The sequence below is a fragment of the Stenella coeruleoalba genome (genome assembly GCF_951394435.1).
Source record: "Stenella coeruleoalba genome assembly, contig: scaffold_184, whole genome shotgun sequence".
NCBI classification, from domain to species: Eukaryota; Metazoa; Chordata; class Mammalia; order Artiodactyla; family Delphinidae; genus Stenella; species Stenella coeruleoalba.
In genome coordinates, this window is record NW_027646312.1 from 35,593 (window position 1) to 56,993 (window position 21,401).

At 44.6% G+C, this 21,401-nt stretch overlaps 1 long non-coding RNA gene and 1 pseudogene across 3 annotated transcripts in view; one reads left to right on the forward strand and one right to left on the reverse strand.

The window, feature by feature from the left end:
* Positions 1–1,431: 1,431 nt before the first annotated feature.
* LOC307181178 overlaps positions 1,432–21,401 on the forward strand; it is a 523,312-nt gene continuing 503,342 nt past the window's right edge. For both annotated transcript variants that reach the window (XR_013826074.1, XR_013826075.1), the window contains exon 1: positions 1,432–1,494. This is a non-coding gene — a long non-coding RNA (uncharacterized lncRNA). The remainder of the gene's footprint in view (positions 1,495–21,401) is intronic.
* Positions 13,055–14,989, reverse strand: LOC307181180 (protein-L-isoaspartate O-methyltransferase domain-containing protein 2-like; annotated as a pseudogene). The gene is made up of 2 exons: positions 14,656–14,989; positions 13,055–14,342 (listed from the first exon to the last, which is right to left on the reverse strand). The product of its transcript is annotated as a protein-L-isoaspartate O-methyltransferase domain-containing protein 2-like (transcript).

The following is a 21,401-nucleotide window of genomic DNA, read 5'->3' on the forward strand; positions in this document are numbered from 1 at the left end:
ATCCAAACTTTGGGGTGGCTGTGTCTTTTTAATTTTAATTTCCCTAAGCTATAGGACCATAAGTGGAAGTGCCCGAGGTTCTGTTGCTTTGTTTTTTAGATGTTTCAGGAAACACCATACACTTCTCCCGAGTGGTTGTTGGCAATTTACATCCCGCCCATCAGCATAACAAGGCTCCCAGTTCTCCATGGCCTGTCCTGCCTTTCTGGATTTTACACTTTTTTCAGATGGCCCTTTTGACCGGGGGGAAGTGAGACTTCATTGTAGTGCAGATTTCCTTTGCAAGCTTGCTTGGTTGGCCAAAAAGGGCGTATGCGTTTTTTCCTGAATATATTCAGGAAAAAACGCATACGCCCTTTTTGGCCAAGTGCATCATTGTGGACGTTCTGCCTCTTTTCCTATGCTTTCAATGCAATTCCAGTCTACCTCCTGAAATCGGTTTCCTGCAATTCTGCCCGGCTTTCAAGTCCTCTTGGCAGCCTTACTTCAGTCTATTTTTGGACGATAGCTGTCATTTATAACTCTGCAGGTTTGTGAATTACAGTGCCCCTGAGCTCCTTTCTTCAACTCGCTTTCTTTTGAGCTGGCCGCAACACCGCAGGATGGCTGCAGGCCCTAATCTGGTTCCGGTACGGCACGCTGAGCCTTTGGTTATTTCCTCTTCCTGGTGGGAAATGAGAGTTAAATTTGCCCGTCCAGACACCTCCAGCTAGTCTCTCATTGGTTCTCGCTATTCCTGTTCATCTTCCGCAGAAATTGCAAACTGGGCCAAACAGGAGGTTAAAGGGACTGACTCTCCAAGTCGGGAGAGTGTTAGTAAAGCGTCTGGAATGTTGCACCCGAGTACCAGGGGAGGAAAACTGAGACATATTTGAACACGTCTCCCGTTCACATGGTTGATCATACTCTGGGTTCCACATGCATGTTTTAGCTGAAGGAAGAATACCTTAAACCTGGAGAGTTGAGACCCGTGTAATGGGTACCATGCAATATGACTTCAAAGGGTCTTCATTTGCTCACCGAACCTCTCCAATCCTATCACTGCTGCGTTTATGTCCCTGTACACACGCTTGATTCTCTTTTGGAGACATAGCAATCCATAGGTTTTAAGATACTTACTAGTCAGGTACATTCTTAGGCGTTTAATATGGGGTGTTGAGTCCATTTCGTTGAGCAGGAGTAGCTCTTGTCTATTCCATATTTGGCTTAAGGAACTTTATCTGTGCTCATTTCAATCTCTGGTTTTATGCAGCACCCCAACTCACCTTTCCCCTTAAGCAAGCATAAGATGGTTTTCTAAATTTGAGACCCTGTTCTGTTTTGGAATGCAGTTCCTGTGTAGCCAAGTTTACATTCCGTGTATTACTGATATCTTATGATGTTTCTTTTTCAGTGTGACTTATTTCAGTTAGAATCATCATACCTGAATCCACTCATTGTGCTGCTAAGGGCCTGATGACACAGATTTCATTGCTGAGTGATACTGCATTGTACGTAAGTACCAAGAGTTCTTTATCCATTTTTCACTTTCTGTGATATTGAACTTGTACAGTAACCGAGGTTCTTGTAAATGGAGGCGTCCCAAACTTTGGGGTGGCTGTGTCTTTTTGATTTTAATTTCCCTAAGCTATAGGACCATAAGTGGAAGTGCCCTAGGCTCTGTTGCTTTGTTTTTTAGATGTTTCAGGAAACACCATACACTTCTCCTGAGTGTCTGTTGGCAATTTACATCCCGCCCATCAGCATAACAAGGCTCCCAGTTCTCCATGGCCTGTCCTGCCTTTCTGGATTTTACACTTTTTTCAGATGGCCCTTTTGACCGGGGGGGAAGTGAGACTTCATTGTAGTGCAGATTTCCTTTGCAAGCTTGCTTGGTTGGCCAAAAAGGGCGTATGCGTTTTTTCCTGAATATATTCAGGAAAAAACGCATACGCCCTTTTTGGCCAAGTGCATCATTGTGGACGTTCTGCCTCTTTTCCTATGCTTTCAATGCAATTCCAGTCTACCTCCTGAAATCGGTTTCCTGCAATTCTGCCCCGCTTTCAAGTCCTCTTGGCAGCCTTACTTCAGTCTATTTTTGGACGATAGCTGTCATTTATAACTCTGCAGGTTTGTGAATTACAGTGCCCCTGAGCTCCTTTCTTCAACTCGCTTTCTTGTGACCTGGCCGCAACACCGCAGGATGGCTTCAGGCCCTAATCTGGTTCCGGCACGGCATGCTGAGCCTTTGGTTAATTCCTCTTCCTGGTGGGAAATGAGAGTTAAATTTGCCCGTCCAGACACCTCCAGCTAGTCTCTCATTGGTTGTCGCTATTCCTGTTCATCTTCCACAGAAATTGCAAACTGGGCCAAACAGGAGGTTAAAGGGACTGACTCTCCAAGTCGGGAGAGTGTTAGTAAAGTGTCTGGAATGTTGCACCTGAGTACCAGGGGAGGAAAACTGAGACATATTTGAACACGTCTCCCGTTCACATGGTTGATCATACTTGGGTTCCACATGCATGTTTTAGCTGAAGGAAGAATACCTTAAACCTGTGTATTTGAAAGCCGTGGAATGGTTACCATGCAATATGACTTCAAAGGGTCTTCATTTGCTCACCGAACCTCTCCAATCCTATCACTGCTGCGTTTATGCCCCTGTACACATGCTTGATTCTCTTTCGGAGACATAGCAATCCATAGGTTTTAAGATACTTACTAGTCAGGTACATTCTTAGGCGTTTAATATGCGGTGTTGAGTCCATTTCGTTGAGCAAGGAGTAGCTCTTGTCTATTCCATATTTGGCTTAAGGAACTTTATCTGTGCTCATTTCAATCTCTGGTTTTATGCAGCACCCCAACTCACCTTTACCCTTAAGCAAGCATAAGTTGGTTTTCTAAATTTGAGACCCTGTTCTGTTCTGTAACTGAGTTCCTGTGTAGCCAAGTTTACATTCCGTGTATTACTGATATCTTATGATGTTTCTTTTTCTGTGTGACTTATTTCAGTTAGAATCATCATACCTGAATCCACTCATTGTGCTGCTAAGGGCCTGATGACACAGATTTCATTGCTGAGTGATATTGCTTTGTAAGTAAATACCACAACTTTTTTATCCATTTTTCACTTTCTGCGATGTTGAACTTGTACTGTAAACGAGGTTCTTGTAAACAGAGCCGTTCCAAACTTTGGGGTGGCTGTGTCTTTTTGATTTTAAATTCCCTAAGCTATAGGACCATAAGTGGAAGTGCCCTAGGCTCTGTTGCTTTGTTTTTTAGATGTTTCAGGAAACACCATACACTTCTCCCGAGTGGTTGTTGGCAATTTACATCCCGCCCTTCAGCATAACAAGGCTCCCAGTTCTCCATGGCCTGTCCTGCCTTTCTGCATTTTACACTTTTTTCAGATGGCCCTTTTGACCGGGGGAAGTGAGACTTCATTGTAGTGCAGATTTCCTTTGCAAGCTTGCTTGGTTGGCCAAAAAGGGCGTATGCGTTTTTTCCTGAAGGAAAAAACGCATACGCCCTTTTTGGCCAAGTGCATCATTGTGGACGTTCTGCCTCTTTTCCTATGCTTTCAATGCAATTCCAGTCTACCTCCTGAAATCGGTTTCCTGCAATTCTGCCCCGCTTTCAAGTCCTCTTGGCAGCCTTACTTCAGTCTATTTTTGGACGATAGCTGTCATTTATAACTCTGCAGGTTTGTGAATTACAGTGCCCCTGAGCTCCTTTCTTCAACTCGCTTTCTTGTGACCTGGCCGCAACACCGCAGGATGGCTTCAGGCCCTAATCTGGTTCCGGTACGGCACGCTGAGCCTTTGGTTATTTCCTCTTCCTGGTGGGAAATGAGAGTTAAATTTGCCCGTCCAGACACCTCCAGCTAGTCTCTCATTGGTTCTCGCTATTCCTGTTCATCTTCCGCAGAAATTGCAAACTGGGCCAAACAGGAGGTTAAAGGCGCTGACTCTCCAAGTGGGGAGAGTGTTAAGAAAGCGTCTGGAATGTTGCACCCGAGTACCAGGGGAGGAAAACTGAGACATATTTGAACACGTCTCCCGTTCACATGGTTGATCATACTCTGGGTTCCACATGCATGTTTTAGCTGAAGGAAGAATACCTTAAACCTGGAGAGTTGAGACCCGTGTAATGGGTACCATGCAATATGACTTCAAAGGGTCTTCATTTGCTCACCGAACCTCTCCAATCCTATCACTGCTGCGTTTATACCCCTGTACACACGCTTGATTCTCTTTTGGAGACATAGCAATCCATAGGTTTTAAGATACTTACTAGTCAGGTACATTCTTAGGCGTTTAATATGGGGTGTTGAGTCCATTTCATTGAGCAAGGAGTAGCTCTTGTCTATTCCATATTTGGCTTAAGGAACTTTATTTGTACTCATTTCAATCTCTGGTTTTATGCAGCACCCCAACTCACCTTTCCCCTTAAGCAAGCATAAGTTGGTTTTCTAAATTTGAGACCCTGTTCTGTTTTGGAATGCAGTTCCTGTGTAGCCAAGTTTACATTCCGTGTATTACTGATATCTTATGATGTTTCTTTTTCAGTGTGACTTATTTCAGTTAGAATCATCGTACCTGAATCCACTCATTATGCTGCTACGGGCCTGATGACATAGATTTCATTGCTGAGTGATACTGCATTGTACGTAAGTACCAAAAGTTCTTTATCCATTTTTCACTTTCTGTGATATTGAACTTGTACAGTAACCGAGGTTCTTGTAAATGGAGGCGTCCCAAACTTTGGGGTGGCTGTGTCTTTTTGATTTTAATTTCCCTAAGCTATAGGACCATAAGTGGAAGTGCCCTAGGCTCTGTTGCTTTGTTTTTTAGATGTTTCAGGAAACACCATACACTTCTCCCGAGTGGTTGTTGGCAATTTACATCCCGCCCATCAGCATAACAAGGCTCCCAGTTCTCCATGGCCTATCCTGCCTTTCTGGATTTTACACTTTTTTCAGATGGCCCTTTTGACCGGGGGGAAGTGAGACTTCATTGTAGTGCAGATTTCCTTTGCAAGCTTGCTTGGTTGGCCAAAAAGGGCGTATGCGTTTTTTCCTGAATATATTCAGGAAAAAACGCATACGCCCTTTTTGGCCAAGTGCATCATTGTGGACCTTAGGCCTCTTTTCCTGTGCTTTCAATGCAATTCCAGTCTACCTCCTGAAATCGGTTTCCTGCAATTCTGCCCCGCTTTCAAGTCCTCTTGGCAGCCTTACTTCAGTCTATTTTTGGACGATAGCTGTCATTTATAACTCTGCAGGTTTGTGAATTACAGTGCTCCTGAGCTCGTTTCTTCAACTCGCTTTCTTGTGACCTGCCGCAACACCGCAGGATGGCTTCAGGCCCTAATCTGGTTCCGGCACGGCACGCTGAGCCTTTGGTTATTTCCTCTTCCTGGTGGGAAATGAGAGTTAAATTTGCCCGTCAAGACACCTCCAGCTAGCCTCTCATTGGTTCTCGCTATTCCTGTTCATCTTCCGCAGAAATTGCAAACTGTGCCAAACAGGAGGTTAAAGGCGCTGACTCTCCAAGTGGGGAGAGTGTTAGTAAAGCGTCTGGAATGTTGCACCCGAGTACCAGGGGAGGAAAACTGAGACATATTTGAACACGTCTCCCGATCACATGGTTTATCATACTCTAGGATCCACATGCATGTTTTAGCTGAAGGAAGAATACCTAAAACCTGGGTAGTTGAAACCCGTGTAATGGGTACCATGCAATATGATTTCAAAGGGTCTTCATTTGCTCACCGAACCTCTCCAATCCTATCACTGCTGCGTTTATGCCCCTGTACACACGCTTGATTCTCTTTTGGAGACATAGCAATCCATAGGTTTTAAGATACTTACTAGTCAGGTACATTCTTAGGCGTTTAATATGGGGTGTTGAGTCCATTTCGTTGAGCAAGGAGTAGCTCTTGTCTATTCCATATTTGGCTTAAGGAACTTTATCTGTGCTCATTTCAATCTCTGGTTTTATGCAGCACCCCAACTCACCTTTCCCCTTAAGCAAGCATATGTTGGTTTTCTAAATTTGAGACCCTGTTCTGTTTTGGAATGCAGTTCCTGTGTAGCCAAGTTTACATTCCGTGTATTAGTGATATCTTATGATGTTTCTTTTTCTGTGTGACTTATTTCAGTTAGAATCATCGTACCTGAATCCACTCATTATGCTGCTACGGGCCTGATGACATAGATTTCATTGCTGAGTGATACTGCATTGTACGTAAGTACCACAAGTTCTTTATCCATTTTTCACTTTCTGTGATATTGAACTTGTAAGGTAAACGAGGTTCTTGTAAACGGAGGCATCCCAAACTTTGGGGTGGCTGTCTCTTTTTGATTTTAATTTCCCTAAGCTATAGGACCATAAGTGGAAGTGCCCTAGGCTCTGTTGCTTTGTTTTTTAGATGTTTCAGGAAACACCATACACTTCTCCTGAATGTCTGTTGGTAATTTACATCCCGCCCATCAGCATAACAAGGCTCCCAGTTGTCCATGGCCTGTCCTGCCTTTCTGGATTTTACACTTTTTTCAGATGGCCCTTTTGACCGGGGGGAAGTGAGACTTCATTGTAGTGCAGATTTCCTTTGCAAGCTTGCTTGGTTGGCCAAAAAGGGCGTATGCGTTTTTTCCTGAATATATTCAGGAAAAAACGCATACGCCCTTTTTGGCCAAGTGCATCATTGTGGACGTTCTGCCTCTTTTCCTATGCTTTCAATGCAATTCCAGTCTACCTCCTGAAATCGGTTTCCTGCAATTCTGCCCCGCTTTCAAGTCCTCTTGGCAGCCTTACTTCAGTCTATTTTTGGACGATAGCTGTCATTTATAACTCTGCAGGTTTGTGAATTACAGTGCCCCTGAGCTCCTTTCTTCAACTCGCTTTCTTGTGACCTGGCCGCAACACCGCAGGATGGCTTCAGGCCCTAATCTGGTTCCGGCACGGCACGCTGAGCCTCTGGTTATTTCCTCTTCTGGTGGGAAATGAGAGTTATATTTGCCCGTCCAGACACCTCCAGCTAGTCTCTCATTGGTTCTCGCTATTCCTGTTCATCTTCCGCAGAAATTGCAAACTGGGCCAAACAGGAGGTTAAAGGCACTGACTCTCCAAGTGGGGAGAGTGTTAGTAAAGCGTCTGGAATGTTGCACCCGAGTACCAGGGGAGGAAAACTGAGACATATTTGAACACGTCTCCCGTTCACATGGTTGATCATACTTGAGTTCCACATGCATGTTTTAGCTGAAGGAAGAATACCTTAAACCTGGGTAGTTGAAACCCGTGGAATGGGTACCATGCAATATGACTTCAAAGGGTCTTCATTTGCTCACGAACCTCTCCAATCCTATCACTGCTGCATTTATGCCCCTGTACACATGCTTGATTCTCTTTTGGAGACATAGCAATCCATAGGTTTTACGATACTTACTAGTCAGGTACATTCTTAGGCGTTTAATATGCGGTGTTGAGTCCATTTCGTTGAGCAAGGAGTAGCTCTTGTCTATTCCATATTTGGCTTAAGGAACTTTATCTGTGCTCATTTCAATCTCTGGTTTTATGCAGCACCCCAACTCACCTTTCCCCTTAAGCAAGCATAAGTTGGTTTTCTAAATTTGAGACCCTGTTCTGTTCTGTAATTCAGTTCCTGTGTAGCCAAGTTTACATTCCGTGTATTACTGATATCTTATGATGTTTCTTTTTCTGTGTGACTTATTTCAGTTAGAATCATCATACCTGAATCCACTCATTGTGCTGCTAAGGGCCTGATGACACAGATTTCATTGCTGAGTGACATTGCTTTGTAAGTAAATACCACAACTTCTTTATCCATTTTTCACTTTCTGTGATGTTGAACTTGTACTGTAAACGAGGTTCTTGTAAACAGAGCCGTTCCAAACTTTGGGGTGGCTGTGTCTTTTTGATTTTAAATTCCCTAAGCTATAGGACCATAAGTGGAAGTGCCCTAGGCTCTGTTGCTTTGTTTTTTAGATGTTTCAGGAAACACCATACACTTCTCCCGAGTGGTTGTTGGCAATTTACATCCCGCCCTTCAGCATAACAAGGCTCCCAGTTCTCCATGGCCTGTCCTGCCTTTCTGGATTTTACACTTTTTTCAGATGGCCCTTTTGACCTGGGGGAAGTGAGACTTCATTGTAGTGCAGATTTCCTTTGCAAGCTTGCTTGGTTGGCCAAAAAGGGCGTATGCGTTTTTTCCTGAATATATTCAGGAGAAAACGCATATGCCCTTTTTGGCCAAGTGCATCATTGTGGACGTTCTGCCTCTTTTCCTATGCTTTCAATGCAATTCCAGTCTACCTCCTGAAATCGGTTTCCTGCAATTCTGCCCCGCTTTCAAGTCCTCTTGGCAGCCTTACTTCAGTCTATTTTTGGACGATAGCTGTCATTTATAACTCTGCAGGTTTGTGAATTACAGTGCCCCTGAGCTCCTTTCTTCAACTCGCTTTCTTGTGACCTGGCCGCAACACCGCAGGATGTCTTCAGGCCCTAATCTGGTTCTGGCACGGCACGCTGAGCCTTTGGTTAATTCCTCTTCCTGGTGGGAAATGAGAGTTAAATTTGCCCATCCAGACACCTCCACCTAGTCTCTCATTGGTTCTCGCTATTCCTGTTCATCTTCCACAGAAATTGCAAACTGGGCCAAACAGGAGGTTAAAGGGACTGACTCTCCAAGTGGGGAGAGTGTTAGTAAAGCGTCTGGAATGTTGCACCCGAGTACCAGCCTACGAAAACTGAGACATATTTGAACACGTCTCCCGATCACATGGTTGATCATACTCTAGGTTCCACATGCATGTTTTAGCTGAAGGAAGAATACCTTAAACCTGGGTAGTTGAAACCCGTGGAATGGGTACCATGCAATATGACTTCAAAGGGTCTTCATTTGCTCACAAACCTCTCCAATCCTATCACTGCTGCGTTTATGCCCCTGTACACATGCTTGATTCTCTTTCGGAGACATAGCAATCCATAGGTTTTAAGATACTTACTAGTCAGGAACATTCTTAGGCGTTTAATATGGGGTGTTGAGTCCATTTCGTTGAGCAAGGAGTAGCTCTTGTCTATTCCATATTTGGCTTAAGGAACTTTATCTGTGCTCATTTCAATCTCTGGTTTTATGCAGCACCCCAACTCACCTTTACCCTTAAGCAAGCATAAGTTGGTTTTCTAAATTTGAGACCCTGTTCTGTTCTGTAATTCAGTTCCTGTGTAGCCAAGTTTACATTCCGTGTATTACTGATATCTTATGATGTTTCTTTTTCTGTGTGACTTATTTCAGTTAGAATCATCATACCTGAATCCACTCATTGTGCTGCTAAGGGCCTGATGACACAGATTTCATTGCTGAGTGATATTGCTTTGTAAGTAAATACCACAACTTTTTTATCCATTTTTCACTTTCTGCGATGTTGAACTTGTACTGTAAACGAGGTTCTTGTAAACAGAGCCGTTCCAAACTTTGGGGTGGCTGTGTCTTTTTGATTTTAAATTCCCTAAGCTATAGGACCATAAGTGGAACTGCCCTAGGCTCTGTTGCTTTGTTTTTTAGATGTTTCAGGAAACACCATACACTTCTCCCGAGTGGTTGTTGGCAATTTACATCCCGCCCTTCAGCATAACAAGGCTCCCAGTTCTCCATGGCCTGTCCTGCCTTTCTGGATTTTACACTTTTTTCAGATGGCCCTTTTGACCGGGGGGAAGTGAGACTTCATTGTAGTGCAGATTTCCTTTGCAAGCTTGCTTGGTTGGCCAAAAAGGGCGTATGCGTTTTTTCCTGAATATATTCAGGAAAAAACGCATACGCCCTTTTTGGCCAACTGCATCATTGTGGACGTTCTGCCTCTTTTCCTATGCTTGAAATGCAATTCCAGTCTACCTCCTGAAATCAGTTTCCTGCAATTCTGCCCCGCTTTCAAGTCCTCTTGGCAGCCTTACTTCAGTCTATTTTTGGACGATAGCTGTCATTTATAACTCTGCAGGTTTGTGAATTACAGTGCCCCTGAGCTCCTTTCTTCAACTCGCTTTCTTGTGAGCTGGCCGAAACACCGCAGGATGGCTTCAGGCCCTAATCTGGTTCCGGCACGGCACGCTGAGCCTTTGGTTAATTCCTCTTCCTGGTGGGAAATGAGAGTTAAATTTGCCCGTCCAGACACCTCCAGCTAGTCTCTCATTGGTTCTCGCTATTCCTGTTCATCTTCCGCAGAAATTGCAAACTGGGCCAAACAGGAGGTTAAAGGGACTGACTCTCCAAGTGGGGAGAGTGTTAGTAAAGCGTCTGGAATGTTGCACCCGAGTACCAGGGTACGAAAACTGAGACATATTTGAACACGTCTCCCGATCACATGGTTGATCATACTCTAGGTTCCACATGCATGTTTTAGCTGAAGGAAGAATACCTTAAACCTGGGTAGTTGAAACCCGTGGAATGGGTACCATGCAATATGACTTCAAAGGGTCTTCATTTGCTCACCGAACCTCTCCAATCCTATCACTGCTTCGTTTATGCCCCTGTACACACGCTTGATTCTCTTTCGGAGACATAGCAATCCATAGGTTTTAAGATACTTACTAGTCAGGTACATTCTTAGGCGTTTAATATGGGGTGTTGAGTCCATTTCGTTGAGCAAGGAGTAGCTCTTGTCTATTCCATATTTGGCTTAAGGAACTTTATCTGTGCTCATTTCAATCTGGTTTTATGCAGCACCCCAACTCACCTTTACCCTTAAGCAAGCATAAGTTGGTTTTCTAAATTTGAGACCCTGTTCTGTTCTGTAATTCAGTTCCTGTGTAGCCAAGTTTACATTCCGTGTATTACTGATATCTTTTTTTTTTTTTTTTTGCCGTAACTACCTTTATTGGTATCGCTTGTGTATCAGTTCATCAAAACCTTTGTTTCATATTTCTCGCCTTAATCCCCTGAAAGTTCCAGATGGGCAAAAATACTTTTAAATACGCAGCTGGCTTCTGTCTTATGTGCTTAATATTATACATTTGTTGCTTGTTTTGCACATGTCTATGGCTGCACTACTTGGAAGACGAAAGTCACATATAAAAATACAGACTAATCGAAACACAAAAGTCAGCCATTGTCTAGAATGTGGTTTACAATACAGAGCTTGCAGACAACACAGACTATATATATAAGTCATCTGTCTGAAAACAGAAAGTAGTGTCTCATACTGACTCCGGAGAAAGGTGCTGACACACAGGGAAACTCACTGATGATTCTCCTTTATGTTTATTAGATAGATCAATACCAAATTATTTCACATATATTATATTCAATATCTATATATATATATCTTGTAACCAAATTCTGGTTTAAAAGTCACAAACCAACATGTAAATACAAAATGTTAGGAAAGGTTTAACATACATAGGGGAAAACATGTCTTATGCCTCGCAAAGACTTTCTACAATCTAGCATAAAGGCAAATGTGGTTGAAAAAAAAGGAAATCCATATACAATTACAGAAAAACATTTAGTCAAGCCACCTAATATAAAATATTTCAGATATCATGTCCAAAAACGTCCACGTGTTGCAGAGGTCTCTACAAATCAATTAGAATGACGTCAACAAGATCTGCAAACCGAAGTCTTAGCAAGTAAACGTGACTCATGCTTTTCTCTCTGAGACAATGAGGCTTGACGTTCAGTTAAAGGCAGGTAAACACGACTATGAAGAAACCCTTCTTTACAACAGCTTAACGGTACCCATTTAGGGCAATACACCCGCTTTCCCAGCTATGTGTGCACGCAGTTTTCTGTGATAAAATGACTCAGTTACTTTAAAAAAGCATAAATGGCAAAACAAAATAACCAGAACTCCGCGAAGCTGGTAAAACCACAAAGACACTGAAATCCAGCAACTCCTGAGAGGCTGAGAGATCAAATGAATCATAAAATCTGGATGACTCTGATTTGGGGTTTAACTTTGGTTAAAACTGAACAGTCTGAAAAGAACCAATGCTTTGGAAGAAGCAGTGTCACTTGTAAACATCCTGCCACCTAACTAAAAGGACGGCCTCTTCTTCTAGACCCACGACTTAATAAGACAGGAAGCTCTCAACACACAGCGCTGGAGAAGATGGATTCCACAAGTCAAACTTGAGTGAAACTGTTCTAATGCAATGTACCAAACACGCGTTTGTTCTTAGGAAAAATTACAAAACTAACAAATATTTTTCTCCAGAATTATAAAAGATAAAATCTATGAATCAGTACTGTTATGTGATTACAGAACAATAGCCAACTGAAAAAAAAAACAAAACACCAACCCACAGGCCGTCTACACCGTCCCCAATCCATTTCCTGCAGCCAGTACTTCCCACCTGCTCTGAGGACTGAGCCTTAGACACCGTTGACTGTATTTAAAGTTGAGTCAACAGTACTCTCTGTCTCTGGGGCAAAAGTAATGCAGCTCATTACTTACACACAACACTTGTTTCATTCTTCAGGACTTTCTTTGACGGGATTACTCAATGTTGGTTACTTTAAAGGTAACAAAAGGTGTCAGAAAAAAATGCCTTGGAATTCTTTTGCAATTCCACAAAGACACCTGGCAATCTGATACGTTCATTCCTCTCCCCATCACAATTTTTGTTTTTTAAAATTACAATTGACAACTCACGTAAGATGTAATTAATTTACTTAAAATAAGAGAGGGCTTTTCAATCAAGTATCCATGTTCCAAATAACTAAAACATTTAGTTAAATCTTTTAAATTAATCTTTTAATAAATCTTTAATTACTCGGTGCCAGTAATTAAGAGGTTGATTCCGTAAAATTCAAACTTGCACATAGGCGTGTCCCACTCAGAAAAGATTTCATACACTTAGCAACTTGTGCTTTTTGTCTCACCTTTTATAAGAAACACAGATTAATTTCAACTTCAGTTTTCCTTTCTGATGCAGACACGTGTACCTTGTGTAAGAAACGGTCTCCAGGCCACCTCCACGTGTAGACCTCAGCATTTCCTGAGAGTGTGAAGTCAACCCCTCCTCCAGGAGACTCTCGCCCTTTTGAGACATTCCCCCTTGCACCTTATGTTTGTCAGACTATGTTTACAGAAATCAGATGACTGGATGAAAACTCTACAGGACAGTCAAGGACAGACGAGAAGACGAGATGCAGAGCGGGAGCCCCTTCCTCCTCCAGTGCACCTGCTGCGGGCAGCCCTCCAGGAAGGCTTGGCCTCCTCCCCTGGACCACAGACTTACTTTTCTCTGTAATAAAGCAGGTAGTACTTCAGGGGATCTGGCAGAGGGAGGCTCAGGACCTTCTCACGCAGGAAGTTCACCGGGGGCTCGGGCTTGGTGTCCGGCGGGGTTGTCACCTCTTCTTCTTGCCGCTCGTCTTCCAGGTCTCCGCAGCTGGTGTCATCAGAGGGGTTGGAGAGCCGACTGGCAAACACCTCTTTGTCCAAAAAGACAATCGTTTCCATTCGGTGGCGGCGAACTCTCCTCCGTTTAAACCTGGGAGTGTTCTTCAGTCCGTTCCCGTTTTTGTTCACAGCTTCCTGGTGGATGACCTTCTTAATGGTGCCCCGGATGGCAATGCGCGCCAGGTCCTGGAGGCTGCGAACCGCCAGGGGTGTGGACAAGTCATGATTCTCCTGACTCCGACTGGCAGGGCTGGACGAGTGGAGCAAAAGACACAGCCAGAATCTTTTTGGTTTCCCAGGCGGAAGGACCCGTCCGAGTTATCTTAGTCAACTTCTCTTCCAGCGGCATGACCAGGACGCCCCCGACTTTGAGGAGGCTCTTCATGTACCCCTCGTGCTGCTTCTGCACGCCTGCCCCGCAGTACACCCGGTCATACTGAGAGCAGCCTGGAGAGATCTCCAGGCAATTGCCGGTGACGAAGGAGGGCTCGCAGAAGTCAAACTTGTCGAAGCTGTCACTCGTCCTGATGAAAAAGTCCAGCTTCTGCTTCGCATACTCTGTCACATCTGAATGGAGTTCCACCCCGTGGTTCACACCAAAAGGACCGAGGATGAGCCCCACCATGGAGCTGAGGTAGCCGGTGCCGCTGCCCAGGTTCAGGAAGGAAAGGCCAGGCTGCAGGTCCAGGGCCTCCATCACCTCCGAATAGATGCACGGAGCAGAGAGGTGGATGTTCCCGTGCTTCCACGCCAGGTCCTTGTACGCGTTCTCCTTAAACTCCTCGAGGTAATAGTCGGCGCGGTCAACAGCTCGGAAGGCCTGCTCCACCAGCTCGGAGCGGATGTACTGCGCCGCCTTCAGATGGTCTATCAGCTCGTCGTTGTCTTCACCAGCACTCACCGCGCCTCCCATCTTCGGGACCGCGCTTACAGAAAGCTGCCGCTGGAGAGACCTCGGGAACCCCCGGAACGCTGGAGGGCGGACCCCCGGGGAGGGGGGAGGGGTGACGGGAGACGCCTGGGACGCGGAGGGGTGTTTATGCTTGGGGGTGGGGAACGAGAGGACAGCGGAAGAGAACAGGAAGACGGGGAGAGGAGAATGCGGCCCTGGGGGAGGGTCCGGGAGCCCGGGACCACGGGAAGGGGAGGGGTGGAGAGGAGGGAGAGAGGGGGAGGGGGCCGAGGGGCCGCGCCGCCCCCATACCCCACTGCAGGCCGGGCCGAGGGCGGCGGCGGCGGCGGCGGCGGCTCAGTACCTCCTGGCTCGGCGGGCCCGCGGAATCGGCCGCTGGGCCGCACCTGCAGCTCTTCTGGCGCCCCTCGCCAGTCCGCCTCCCACTACGCAGCCCCGACCTCCGCCCTACTGATATCTTATGATGTTTCTTTTTCTGTGTGACTTATTTCAGTTAGAATCATCATACCTGAATCCACTCATTGTGCTGCTAAGGGCCTGATGACACAGATTTCATTGCTGAGTGATATTGCTTTGTAAGTAAATACCACAACTTTTTTATCCATTTTGCACTTTCTGCGATGTTGAACTTGTACTGTAAACGAGGTTCTTGTAAACAGAGCCGTTCCAAACTTTGGGGTGGCTGTGTCTTTTTGATTTTAAATTCCCTAAGCTATAGGACCATAAGTGGAAGTGCCCTAGGCTCTGTTGCTTTGTTTTTTAGATGTTTCAGGAAACACCATACACTTCTCCCGAGTGGTTGTTGGCAATTTACATCCCGCCCTTCAGCATAACAAGGCTCCCAGTTCTCCATGGCCTGTCCTGCCTTTCTGGATTTTACACTTTTTTCAGATGGCCCTTTTGACCGGGGGGAAGTGAGACTTCATTGTAGTGCAGATTTCCTTTGCAAGCTTGCTTGGTTGGCCAAAAAGGGCGTATGCGTTTTTTCCTGAATATATTCAGGAAAAAACGCATACGCCCTTTTTGGCCAAGTGCATCATTGTGGACGTTCTGCCTCTTTTCCTATGCTTTCAATGCAATTCCAGTCTACCTCCTGAAATCGGTTTCCTGCAATTCTGCCCCGCTTTCAAGTCCTCTTGGCAGCCTTACTTCAGTCTATTTTTGGACGATTGCTGTCATTTATAACTCTGCAGCTTTGTGAATTACAGTGCCCCTGAGCTCCTTTCTTCAACTCGCTTTCTTGTGAGCTGGCCGCAACACCGCAGGATGGCTTCAGGCCCTAATCTGGTTCCGGCACGGCACACTGAGCCTTTGGTTATTTCCTCTTCCTGGTGGGAAATGAGAGTTATATTTGCCCGTCCAGACACCTCCAGCTAGCCTCTCATTGGTTCTCGCTATTCCTGTTCATCTTCCGCAGAAATTGCAAACTGGGCCAAACAGGAGGTTAAAGGCGCTGACTCTCCAAGTGGGGAGAGTGTTAGTAAAGCGTCTGGAATGTTGCACCCGAGTACCAGGGGAGGAAAACTGAGACATATTTGAACACGTCTCCCATTCACATGGTTGATCATACTTGGGTTCCACATGCATGTTATAGCTGAAGGAAGAATACCTAAAACCTGGGTAGTTGAAACCCGTGGAATGGGTACCATGCAATATGACTTCAAAGCGTCTTCATTTGCTCACCGAACCTCTCCAATCCTATCACTGCTGCGATTATGCCCCTGTACACATGCTTGATTCTCTTTCGGAGACATAGCAATCCATAGGTTTTAAGATACTTACTAGTCAGGTACATTCTTAGGCGTTTAATATGGGGTTTTGAGTCCATTTTGTTGAGCAAGGAGTAGCTCTTGTCTATTCCATATTTGGCTTAAGGAACTTTATCTGTGCTCATTTCAATCTCTGGTTTTATGCTGCACCCCAACTCACCTTTACCCTTAAGCAAGCATAAGTTGGTTTTCTAAATTTGAGACCCTGTTCTGTTCTGTAATTCAGTTCCTGTGTAGCCAAGTTTACATTCCGTGTATTACTGATATCTTATGATGTTTCATTTTCTGTGTGACTTATTTCAGTTAGAATCATCATACCTGAATCCACTCATTGTGCTGGTAAGGGCCTGAAGACACAGATTTCATTGCTGAGTGATATTGCTTTGTAAGTAAATACCACAACTTTTTTATCCATTTTTCACTTTCTGCAATGTTGAACTTGTACTGTGAACGAGGTTCTTGTAAACAGAGCCATTCGAAACTTTGGGGTGGCTGTGTCTTTTTGATTTTAAATTCCCTAAGCTATAGGACCATAAGTGGAAGTGACCTAGGCTCTGTTGCTTTGTTTTTTAGATGTTTCAGGAAACACCATACACTTCTCCCGAGTGGTTGTTGGCAATTTACATCCCGCTCTTCAGCATAACAAGGCTCCCAGTTCTCCATGGCCTATCCTGCCTTTTTGGATTTTACACTTTTTTCAGATGGCCCTTTTGACCGGGGGGAAGTGAGACTTCATTGTAGTGCAGATTTCCTTTGCAAGCTTGCTTGGTTGGCCAAAAAGGGCGTATGCGTTTTTTCCTGAATATATTCAGGAAAAAACGCATACGCCCTTTTTGGCCAAGTGCATCATTGTGGACGTTCTGCCTCTTTTCCTATGCTTTCAATGCAATTCCAGTCTACCTCCTGAAATCGGTTTCCTGCAATTCTGCCCCGCTTTCAAGTCCTCTTGGCAGCCTTACTTCAGTATATTTTGGACGATAGCTGTCATTTATAACTCTGCAGGTTTGTGAATTACAGTGCCCCTGAGCTCCTTTCTTCAACTCGCTTTCTTTTGAGCTGGCCGCAACACCGCAGGATGGCTTCAGGCCCTAATCTGGTTCCGGCACGGCACACTGAGCCTTTGGTTATTTCCTCTTCCTGGTGGGAAATGAGAGTTAAATTTGCCCGTCCAGACACCTCCAGCTAGCCTCTCATTGGTTCTCGCTATTCCTGTTCATCTTCCGCAGAAATTGCAAACTGGGCCAAACAGGAGGTTAAAGGCGCTGACTCTCCAAGTGGGGAGAGTCTTAGTAAAGCGTCTGGAATGTTGCACCCGAGTACCAGGGGAGGAAAACTGAGACATATTTGAACACGTCTCCCATTCACATGGTTGATCATACTTGGGTTCCACATGCATGTTATAGCTGAAGGAAGAATACCTAAAACCTGGGTAGTTGAAACCCGTGGAATGGGTACCATGCAATATGACTTCAAAGCGTCTTCATTTGCTCACCGAACCTCTCCAATCCTATCACTGCTGCGTTTATGCCCCTGTACACATGCTTGATTCTCTTTCGGAGACATAGCAATCCATAGGTTTTAAGATACTTACTAGTCAGGTACATTCTTAGGCGTTTAATATGGGGTGTTGAGTCCATTTCGTTGAGCAAGGAGTAGCTCTTGTCTATTCCATATTTGGCTTAAGGAACTTTATCTGTGCTCATTTCAATCTCTGGTTTTATGCTGCACCCCAACTCACCTTTACCCTTAAGCAAGCAGAAGTTGGTTTTCTAAATTTGAGACCCTGTTCTGTTCTGTAATTCAGTTCCTGTGTAGCCAAGTTTACATTCCATGTATTACTGATATCTTATGATGTTTCTTTTTCTGTGTGACTTATTTCAGTTAGAATCATCATACCTGAATCCACTCATTGTGCTGCTAAGGGCCTGATGACACAGATTTCATTGCTGAGTGATATTGCTTTGTAAGTAAATACCACAACTTCTTTATCCATTTTTCAATTTCTGCGATGTTGAACTTGTACTGTAAACGAGGTTCTTGTAAACAGAGGCGTCCCAAACTTTGGGGTGGCTGTGTCTTTTTGATTTTAATTTCCCTAAGCTATAGGACCATAAGTGGAAGTGCCCTAGGTTCTGTTGCTTTGTTTTTTAGATGTTTCAGGAAACACCATACACTTCTCCTGAGTGTCTGTTGGTAATTTACATCCCGCCCATCAGCATAACAAGGCTCCCAGTTCTCCATGGCCTGTCCTGCCTTTCTGGATTTTACACTTTTTTCAGATGGCCCTTTTGACCGGGGGGAAGTGAGACTTCATTGTAGTGCAGATTTCCTTTGCAAGCTTGCTTGGTTGGCCAAAAAGGGCGTATGCGTTTTTTCCTGAATATATTCAGGGAAAAACGCATACGCCCTTTTTGGCCAAGTGCATCATTGTGGACGTTCTGCCTCTTTTCCTATGCTTTCAATGCAATTCCAGTCTACCTCCTGAAATCGGTTTCCTACAATTCTGCTCCGCTTTCAAGTCCTCTTGGCAGCCTTACTTCAGTATATTTTGGGACGATAGCTGTCATTTATAACTCTGCAGGTTTTTGAATTACAGTGCCCCTGAGCTCCTTTCTTCAACTCGCTTTCTTTTGAGCTGGCCGCAACACCGCAGGATGGCTTCAGGCCCTAATCTGGTTCCGGTACGGCACGCTGAGCCTTTGGTTATTTCCTCTTCCTGGTGGGAAATGAGAGTTAAATTTGCCCGTCCAGACACCTCCAGCTAGCCTCTCATTGGTTCTCGTTATTCCTGTTCATCTTCCGCAGAAATTGCAAACTGTGCCAAACAGGAGGTTAAAGGCGCTGACTCTCCAAGTGGGGAGAGTGTTAGTAAAGCGTCTGGAATGTTGCACCCGAGTACCAGGCTACGAAAACTGAGACATATTTGAACACGTCTCCCGATCGCATGGTTGATCATACTCTGGGTTCCACATGCATGTTTTAGCTGAAGGAAGAATACCTTAAACCTGGAGAGTTGAGACCCGTGGAATGGGTACCATGCAATATGACTTCAAAGGGTCTTCATTTGCTCACCGAACCTCTCCAATCCTATCACTGCTGCGTTTATGCCCCTGTACACATGCTTGATTCTCTTTTGGAGACATAGCAATCCATAGGTTTTACGATACTTACTAGTCAGGTACATTCTTAGGCGTTTAATATGCGGTGTTGAGTCCATTTTGTTGAGCAAGGAGTAGCTCTTGTCTATTCCATATTTGGCTTAAGGAACTTTATCTGTGCTCATTTCAATCTCTGGTTTTATGCAGCACCCCAACTCACCTTTACCCTTAAACAAGAATAAGTTGGTTTTCTAAATTTGAGACCCTGTTCTGTTCTGTAATTCAGTTCCTGTGTAGCCAAGTTTACATTCCGTGTATTACTGATATCTTATGATGTTTCTTTTTCTGTGTGACTTATTTCAGTTAGAATCATCATACCTGAATCCACTCATTGTGCTGCTAAGGGCCTGATGACACAGATTTCATTGCTGTGTGATATTGCTTTGTAAGTAAATACCACAACTTCTTTATCCATTTTTCACTTTCTGCGATGTTGAACTTGTACTGTAAACGAGGTTCTTGTAAACAGAGCCGTTCCAAACTTTGGGGTGGCTGTGTCTTTTTGATTTTAATTTCCCTAAGCTATAGGACCATAAGTGGAAGTGCCCTAGGTTCTGTTGCTTTGTTTTTTAGATGTTTCAGGAAACACCATACACTTCTCCCGAGTGGTTGTTGGCAATTTACATCCCGCCCATCAGCATAACAAGGCTCCCAGTTCTCCATGGCCTGTCCTGCCTTTCTGGATTTTACACTTTTTTAGATGGCCCTTTTGACCGGGGGGAAGTGAGACTTCATTGTAGTGCAGATTTCCTTTGCAAGCTTGCTTGGTTGGCCAAAAAGGGCGTATGCGTTTTTTCCTGAATATATTCAGGAAAAAACGCATATGCCCTTTTTGGCCAAGTGCATCATTGTGGACGTTCTGCCTCTTTTCCTATGCTTTCAATGCAATTCCAGTCTACCTCCTGAAATCGGTTTCCTGCAATTCTGCCCCGCTTTCAAGTCCTCTTGGCAGCCTTACTTCAGTCTATTTTTGGACGATAGCTGTCATTTATAACTCTGCAGGTTTGTGAATTACAGTGCCCCTGAGCTCCTTTCTTCAACTCGCTTTCTTGTGCCCTGGCCGCAACATCGCAGGATGGCTTCAGCCCCTAATCTGGTTCCGGCCCGGCACGCTGAGCCTTTGGTTAATTCCTCTTCCTGGTGGGAAATGAGAGTTAAATTTGCCCGTCCAGACACCTCCAGCTAGCCTCTCATTGCTTCTCGCTATTCCTGTTCATCTTCCGCAGAAATTGCAAACTGGGCCAAACAGGAGGTTAAAGGGACTGACTCTCCAAGTGGGGAGAGTGTTAGTAAAGCGTCTGGAATGTTGCACCCGAGTACCAGGGGAGGAAAACGGAGACATATTTGAACATGTCTCCCGATCACATGGTTGATCATACTCTAGGTTCCACATGCATGTTTTAGCTGAAGGAAGAATACCTTAAACCTGGGTAGTTGAAACCCGTGGAATGGGTACCATGTAATATGACTTCAAAGGGTCTTCATTTGCTCACCGAACCTCTCCAATCCTATCACTGCTGCGTTTATGCCCCTGTACACATGCTTGATTCTCTTTCGGAGACATAACAATCCATAGGTTTTAAGATACTTACAAGTCAGGTACATTCTTAGGCGTTTAATACGCGGTGTTGAGTCCATTTCGTTGAGCAAGGAGTAGCTCTTGTCTATTCCATATTTGGCTTAAGGAACTTTATCTGTGCTCATTTCAATCTCTGGTTTTATGCAGCACCCCAACTCACCTTTACCCTTAAGCAAGCATAAGTTGGTTTTCTAAATTTGAGACACTGTTCTGTTCTGTAATTCAGTTCCTGTGTAGCCAAGTTTCCATTCCGTGTATTACTGATATCTTATGATGTTCCTTTTTCTGTGTGACTTATTTCAGTTAGAATCATCATACCTGAATCCACTCATTGTGCTGCTAAGGGCCTGATGACACAGATTTCATTGCTGAGTGATATTGCTTTGTAAGTGAATACCACAACTTCTTTATCCATATTTCACTTTCTGCGATGTTGAACTTGTACTGTAAACGAGGTTCTTGTAAACAGAGGCGTCCCAAACTTTGGGGTGGCTGTGTCTTTTTGATTTTAATTTCCCTAAGCTATAGGACCATAAGTGGAAGTGCCCTAGGTTCTGTTGCTTTGTTTTTTAGATGTTTCAGG